Source organism: Oncorhynchus clarkii, unplaced genomic scaffold (assembly GCF_045791955.1).
Source record: "Oncorhynchus clarkii lewisi isolate Uvic-CL-2024 unplaced genomic scaffold, UVic_Ocla_1.0 unplaced_contig_1140_pilon_pilon, whole genome shotgun sequence".
Lineage (NCBI taxonomy): Eukaryota > Metazoa > Chordata > Actinopteri > Salmoniformes > Salmonidae > Oncorhynchus > Oncorhynchus clarkii.
In genome coordinates this window covers 9,734-17,877 of record NW_027260861.1, presented here as the reverse complement: position 1 = coordinate 17,877, position 8,144 = coordinate 9,734, and the positions used below count along the sequence as shown (strand labels likewise).

Below are 8,144 nucleotides of genomic sequence, written 5' to 3'. Positions count from 1 at the left end.
TAGTCAGCCACCAATTGTGCAAGTTCTCCCACTTAAAAAGATGAGAGGCCTGTAATTTTCATCATAGGTACACTTCAACTATGACAGACAAAATGAGGAAAAAAATCCAGAAAATCACATTTTAGGATTTTTTATGAATTTATTTGCAAATTATGGTGGAAAATAAGTATTTGGTCAATAACAAAAGGTTACCTCAATACTTTGTTATATACCCTTTGGCAATGACAGAGGTCAAACGTTTTCTGTAAGTCTTCACAAGGTTTTCACACACTGTTGCTGGTATTTTGGCCCATTCCTCCATGCAGATCTGCTCTAGAGCAGTGATGTTTTGGGGCTGTTGCTGGGCAACACGGACTTTCAACTCCCTCCAAAGATTTTCTATGGGGTTGAGATCTGGAGACTGGCTAGGCCACTCCAGGACCTTGAAATGCTTCTTACGAAGCCACTCCTTCGTTGCCCGGGCGGTGTGTTTGGGATCATTGTCATGCTGAAAGACCCAGCCACGTTTCATCTTCAATGCCCTTGCTGATGGAAGGAGGTTTTCACTCAAAATCTCACAATACATGGCCCCATTCATTCTTTCCTTTACACGGATCAGTCGTCCTGGTCCCTTGGCAGAAAAACAGCCCCAAAGCATGATGTTTCCACCCCCATGCTTAACAGTAGGTATGGTGTTCTTTGGATGCAACTCAGCATTCTTTGTCCTCCAAACACGATGAGTTGAGTTTTTACCAAAAAGTTATATTTTGGTTTCATCTGACCATATGACATTCTCCCAATCTTCTTCTGGATCATCCAAATGCTCTCTAGCAAACTTCAGACGGGCCTGGACATGTACTGGCTTAAGCAGGGGGACACGTCTGGCACTGCAGGATTTGAGTCCCTGGCGGCGTAGTGTGTTACTGATGGTAGGCTTTGTTACTTTGGTCCCAGCTCTCTGCAGGTCATTCACTAGGTCCCCCCGTGTGGTTCTGGGATTTTTGCTCACCGTTCTTGTGATCATTTTGACCCCACGGGGTGAGATCTTGCGTGGAGCCCCAGATCGAGGGAGATTATCAGTGGTCTTGTATGTCTTCCATTTCCTAATAATTGCTCCCACAGTTGATTTCTTCAAACCAAGCTGCTTACCAATTGCAGATTCAGTCTTCCCAGCCTGGTGCAGGTCTACAATTTTGTTTCTGGTGTCCTTAGACAGCTCTTTGGTCTTGGCCATAGTGGAGTTTGGAGTGTGACTGTTTGAGGTTGTGGACAGGTGTCTTTTATACTGATAACAAGTTCAAACAGGTGCCATTAATACAGGTAACGAGTGGAGGACAGAGGAGCCTCTTAAATAAGAAGTTACAGGTCTGTGAGAGCCAGAAATCTTGCTTGTTTGTAGGTGACCAAATACTTGTTTTCCACCATAATTTGCAAATAAATTCATTAAAAATCCTACAATGTGATTTTCTAGATTATTTTTTCTCATTTTGTCTGTCATGGTTGAAGTGTACCTATGATGAAAATTACAGGCCTCTCTCATCTTTTTAAGTAGGAGAACTTGCACAATTGGTGACTGACTAAATACTTTTTTGCCCCACTGTAAATATAATGAATTATATTTCTATGGGTGTTACCATCATTGGTTTTATACTCCCACTGGTGGCACAATGTTATCATAGTGGTACAATATCATTTAAAGCCATATTAGTTGGTTTACAATGGGAAGATGTGCTCAAATACGTCTTGAAAAATTCAGTACATTTTTTCCAGAATGCCATGCACAAATGCCACCGGAGACCATACTGCCAAGTGCTTGGAGGATTTTAACATTCCATTTTCTGTTTTTGAATGGTGTGAGCGTACCCTAACAACAGAATGGTGTGAGCATAAACCCTCATTAAAAATATTCACATCATTGACATTTATAGCAAGCATGTTTGAGATGGTTTGTTGTGGGGGGTTATAAGTGTTTTTTCGAGTATAGGACGAGTCAACAACATTACTTGGGTATGAGTCAACAATATTACTTGGGTATGAGTTAACAACATTACTTGGGTATGAGTTAACAACATTACTTGGGTATGAGTTAACAACATTACTTGGGTATGAGTTAACAACATTACTTGGGTATGAGTTAACAACATTATTTGGGTATGAGTTAGCAGAATATGAACTTTTAAAAGTGAGATTTTCACTGGACAGTTAATTTAACCACTTCTCTGCTGTGTGTCAAATAAAGTGCTTTGTGTGTTCACAGATCAGCACATCCTGATCAGAGGTCTGTCATGAATTCCCCCGAGGAGAGGCACATTGTAGGACCCCTTGTACACAGTTCATTTGAAAGGATAATTTGACTCACCTGTGTTTATTGTCATCGTCAACCAACATTGTTAATAAACATTACATTACATTCTTAATTGAGATTACATTAGGCTGCTACCACTCCTGCAGTGCTAGCCACAGTATCCTTTTCAGATCTTAAGACGTTAAGACTATTTTCAGAGCAGATCAGAATCCCACTTGTGATTGGTGGATTATGTTTGTCTCCTAACATTGCTTTATTAAACTTGGAATATACTTCATGCTCGGGAGGAAGAAATTCCCCAACTATCCACATGCATGCTATGTATCTCTGGTTTTCAATGCTCACAACTCTCAAATCAACCACACACTTCTAACACATCATGTTTCTGTTCTATTAATTGATAGTGGTATCTACCCTGTATATAATCTGAACGTTTCAGAACTCTATGACCTCAATGTTAAAATAGGGACTTTTTTTCTCCATTTCCTGCTTTCAGTTTAGTTGTGTTTTACTTGAGAAAGGATGCAAGCTGGGTTACACCAGTCTCAGCAGTTGTTTTCTGTTTAGCTTAAAAGTAATCTACCATTAGGCTGCAAGTGTTGTAAAGGGTGTTGTTTTTTAAAAGTCCAGTGTACAAGGGGTCAAAATGAGTCTCTCTGGGGAGAATGAGGAGGCTGGCCGTCCCTCTAGTATCTGTGAAGAGACTGAAGAGGAAGCCACTGCTTCTAGAATGAGTCCCTCAGGGAGTGAGGGAGAAATGTCCCTTAAAAGGAGTTTTCCTACAGAACAGGACACTGACAGGGAACATAAGAGGTAAGATCATCAAATAGGTAATTGTGAAGGAGTTGAGAGTTTGTAACAACTATCGAACAAGCCAGTATTGTTGTGATTTGTCTTTATTTCATACAATAGATCAAGTGAATCAGACATTTTGTTGGATACATTTACTATATCACGAATCTATTCCTAGCTGTTATGTGAATTAAGACTGATGACAATTATAAAGTAACCATAGAAAAAACAGTTAAACATTTTTTATAAGTGCACGCACTCCATGTTGGGAATGAATATCCTGCTCTAAACAGGATCAAGACAGACAGACCAGTCTCGCCTGCACCTAGTGGTGTCTCCATGAAGAGTGACCGGTCGATGGGACTTCCTATTCTCTTCAGTGATGGAGAATTATCCGCTGGGAAAAGGTGAACTGAGACATAACGTGGTATTTGATGATGCCACTTCCTTTTATTTACCATCTTCTGTATAGATGAAGACTGATATTATTGCTCTCTGTGCTCATTTTTACCCAACAGTATCTCTGAGGAGAATGACCAGTCAATGGATCACCAACCCAGAGTCCCTACTGATGACAGAGTGTAAGTTATAACAGTTTACACAGCATCCTACCTGTTTTCTAGTTTATTTCACCATACATGTGTCTGATCACATCTAGTACCTTTACTCTGTGCATTTCCAGATAATAGCATCCAGTTCATCATTCAGGACGCCTCATTTAGCTTCTTATATGATTTTAATTGTCTACAGGACATCATTCAGTCTGACTTTATACTAGAAATGTAGATAAAATAATAATATGATGACTATAATAGTGAGACTGGACCCAATGTTAAGTGTAACTATCAGGAGATGCTGAGTGCATTGTCTCTCAGTAATTGCACCATATTTTGTGGCTTCATTTTCACTTAGCCGAGCTAACTCTAGGATGTCAAACCATGTACTGTTTCATCATTAATCACATTCAGGTTAGAGTTCATATTTTATATATTTTTTTACCCAAACAAATATAATTCAATTCAACAATGAACATCTTTTTTTCCACACATAGGTACAACACTGTTTCCACTAAGACAGAAATCCAGGAGAAAATGAAATCCTACTTGAAGAATAGGGCATATTCTTTATTTGAAGGCTTTGAGGATCAAGCCAAAAAAACACCTCTTAACAACATCTACACAGAGCTCTACATCACACAAGGTGGAAGTGGAGAGGTCAATTATGAACATGAGGTGAGACAGATTGAGACAGCATGCAGGTTTCCAGTAGAACAAGAGACATCAATCCAACTCAATGACATCTTCAAACCCTTACCTGGACAAGACAAGCCTATCAGAACAGTGCTGACAAGGGGAGTTGCTGGCATTGGAAAAACAGTGTCTGTGCTGAAGTTCATGTTGGACTGGGCTGAAGGAAAAGCAAATCAAGACATCCAGATCATCTTTCCACTTCCTTTTCGGGATCTGAACTTGATGAGAGATAAAAATCTAAGTCTGATGGAACTACTTCATCACTCCTTTATAGAAACAAAAGTATCAGAAATCTCAGAAAACAAAAATATTGTGTTTGTTTTTGATGGTCTGGATGAATGTCGCCTTCCTCTAGACTTCCAGAATAATAAGATCTGCTGTGATGTCACAGAGTCAACTTCAGTGGATGTTCTGCTGACAAACCTCATTAAAGGGTATCTGCTTCCCTCTGCTCACATTTGGATAACCACCCGACCTGCAGCAGCCAATCAGATCCCTCCTGAGTGTGTTGACCAGGTGACAGAGGTACGAGGGTTCAATGACCTACAGAAGGAGGAGTACTTCAGGAAGAGAATCGGTGAGGAGGACCTGGCCAGCAGAATCATCTCACACATAAAGACATCAAGGAGCCTCCACATCATGTGCCACATTCCTGTGTTCTGTTGGATTTCAGCCAGTGTCCTAGAGAGACTATTGGTTGAAGCAGAGAGTTGAGAGATCCCCAAGAATCTGACTCAAATGTACACTCACCTCATGATCTTCCAGTCAAAGCTGAGGAGTCAGAAATATCCTGTAGAGCATGCCAACGATTCTCACTGGGATAAAGAGATGATTCAGGCACTGGGAAAGCTGGCTTATCAACAGCTAGAAAAAGGCCATCTGATATTCTATGAGGAAGACCTGAGAGAGTGTGGCATTGACATCAAGGATGCGTCTGTGTACTCTGGAGTGTGCACTCAGATCTTCAGAGAAGAGTCTGGGCTTAACCAGATGAAGGTGTACTGCTTTGTACATCTGAGTATCCAGGAGTTTCTGGCTGCACTATATGTGTTCCTCATGTTCACTAACAACAACAACAATCTGATGGCTAAAGAGAGATCCCTCCGCAACAAAAACAGTCTATATGAAGATGCAGTGGACAAGGCCTTGCAGTTTGAAAATGGCCATCTGGACCTTTTCCTCCGCTTCCTTCTAGGCCTTTCACTGCAGTCCAATCAGCATCTCCTACAAGGCCTACTGACACAGACAGGAAGCAGATCACAGAGCAACAAGAAAACAGTCAAGTACATCAAGGAGAAGATCAGAAAGAACCTCCCTCTGCAGAGGTGCATCAATCTGTTCCACTGTCTGAATGAACTGAATGATCATTCTCTAGTGGAGGAGATCCAAAGCTACCTGAGATCAGGACGTCTCTCAAAATCTAAACTCAGCTCAACAGTGGTCAGCTCTGGTCTTCATGTTGCTGACCTCCGAGAAGCTGGGTGTGTTTGACCTGAAGAAATACATCAGATCAGATGCGGCTCTTCTCAAACTTCTCCCAGTTGTCAGATCCTCTAGAACAGCCCTGTAAGTGCTTAGTCAAATTGATTTCCAGACAGCATGCTAATGTAACATAATAATGAACATCAGTTTGAATGACTAGTTAGGCTGATAATTCAGTCCCAAACGGGGCATTTATTTGTGGGCACCTGGGTATCTTAAGATCCAGCTATGTTTTCCACAGGCTGAACGAATGTAAACTCACCAAGAAAAGCTGTGAGGCACTGGCTTCTGTTCTCAAATCCAATTCATGCTGTCTGAAACTGCTGGACATGAGTGGCAATAAACTCCAGGATTCAGGAGTGAAGCTGCTCTCTGCTGGACTGGAGGATCCACACTGTAAACTGGAAACATTGAAGTGAGTGACTTTGTGACTGTCTCCACTGCAAAGTGAAGTGGATGTTGGAGATATGAAGATGTACATTCTTCATGTTGTAAATGTAGTTATGGATTTGTGTGGATTTCTAAGCTGCATCATCTCTCCAGGTTGAATGATTGCAACCTAACTGAGAAATCCTGTGAGGTGCTGGCTTCAACTCTCAGCTCAAACACCTCAAGTTTGAGAGAGCTAGACCTGGGAGGAAATGAACTCCAGGATTCAGGAGTGAGATTCATCTGTGCTGGACTTGAGAATCCACAATGTAAATTGGAGACACTGAGGTAAGGCTAACCCTCACAGAGTTTAACTTACATTTCACTGGTCCTGGATTTAATCCAAGGCAGTGCACTGGACAACTGACAGTGTGACTTTCAAAGCTCATTTATGTTCGATCGGCATGCGCTACATTTAGAGTGAATGCGATTTCCACAAACATTGGGATAATGTTGTCAGCATTGTCGGCTGTCCAGTCTCCAGTCACCAAGTCAACTGATTCTTTTCTATTCTGTTTATGCTCACATGGTGTATATTACCACTGCTATATGGTATACTGTATATACCATTTATTCTAGTGGCACATTGACTTATTGTCCCCCACAATGAAATCAGGAGGGGGGACTATGGATCTGTCTCCGTTCGTATGTTCGTCACAAACAATATAACCACTGACCCAATTTGTTTACGAAACTTGGGTGAATGATGTGTCTTGCCATAGCGATTCGGAATTTACAAAATTAACCTTCATTTTTGTCATTTAGCAGACGCTCTTATCCAGAGTGACTTACAGTAAGTGAGTGTTTACATTTTCTTAGTACTGGTCCTCCATGGGAATGGAACCCACAACCCTGGTGTTGCAAGCACCATACTCTCTACTAACTGGCCAACTGAGCTACACGGCACTAGGTTACTTAAATTAAGGGAGAATGGATGATGACACTTATAAAATTATTTGAATATTGTGTGTGTGTACAGCTGTGTGCATTTCAAAAACGCAGTTCAGTTGCTGGAAAATGTTTAGTAATGTGAAATGCAGAAGTAGCCTAGATATGCCTACCTCATGAACAGATGTTACTTTTTCGTTGCAAAATGTTTTGTTTTAGTGTGCCTATACTGAACACATCCCAGCCAGGGACTCGATCTTTGGCTATGCAGGAACTTAAACAAAGAAAGACAAGTACTGATATGTAGAATGTGTATTGTGAAAGCAAGTTTGCGCGGCAGGTATGTCCTCTGAAAGCAGTTGTAATCCTGATGGCTGGCAGTGAATTGAGTCTTTGTGCTGGCAGATGTTTGGAATAAATACGTTATGGGTGTTGTCTGATAGCAGTTGGACCCGTCTTGAACGGTTGAAAAACAACTGAAAGACTCTCGTTGAACCTGAACGCAGGTTTTTTTTCGGAAAAGTACACGAGAAAACGAAGGGAAAACATGAGTAGGGGGTCAAATGGGGAGACCAGGTGGATGTGCCACAACAAAGAAACTCCACCGCCTTGTACAGTATGCGGGATAGTTGTCTGGAAAATGATTTGCAGGAGACAAAAGACAGGTAGGCAACTGTTCTGAATGACGTAAAAGAACATGCTGTAAGGAAGTGCTATTTCTTATGCAGGTGACCAGCCTACTGCTATTACATTGCTATAACTGAGACAACGTATTTTCACAGTAAAACATGTTAGGTCCCATACAGGATAGCTCCCACACCCACACACACAGCACACACACATTACACACACTAACTGCCGAGGACACACAGATAAGACATACACCCACACATTGGGAGGAAGAGACAGCCTTGACTTGCAGAAACCAGCGCACACACCTAATCTCCTTTCTAGCCGAACATTGTGTGACTGAGGACAGCGCACACACCTAATCTCCTTTTTTAGCTGAACATTGTGTG

The 8,144-nt window shown here is 41.5% G+C and overlaps 1 pseudogene; it reads left to right on the top strand.

Annotated features, from left to right (window-relative positions):
• Window positions 1–2,249: 2,249 nt before the first annotated feature.
• Window positions 2,250–6,529, top strand: LOC139401954 (NLR family CARD domain-containing protein 3-like; annotated as a pseudogene).
• Window positions 6,530–8,144: the final 1,615 nt, after the last annotated feature.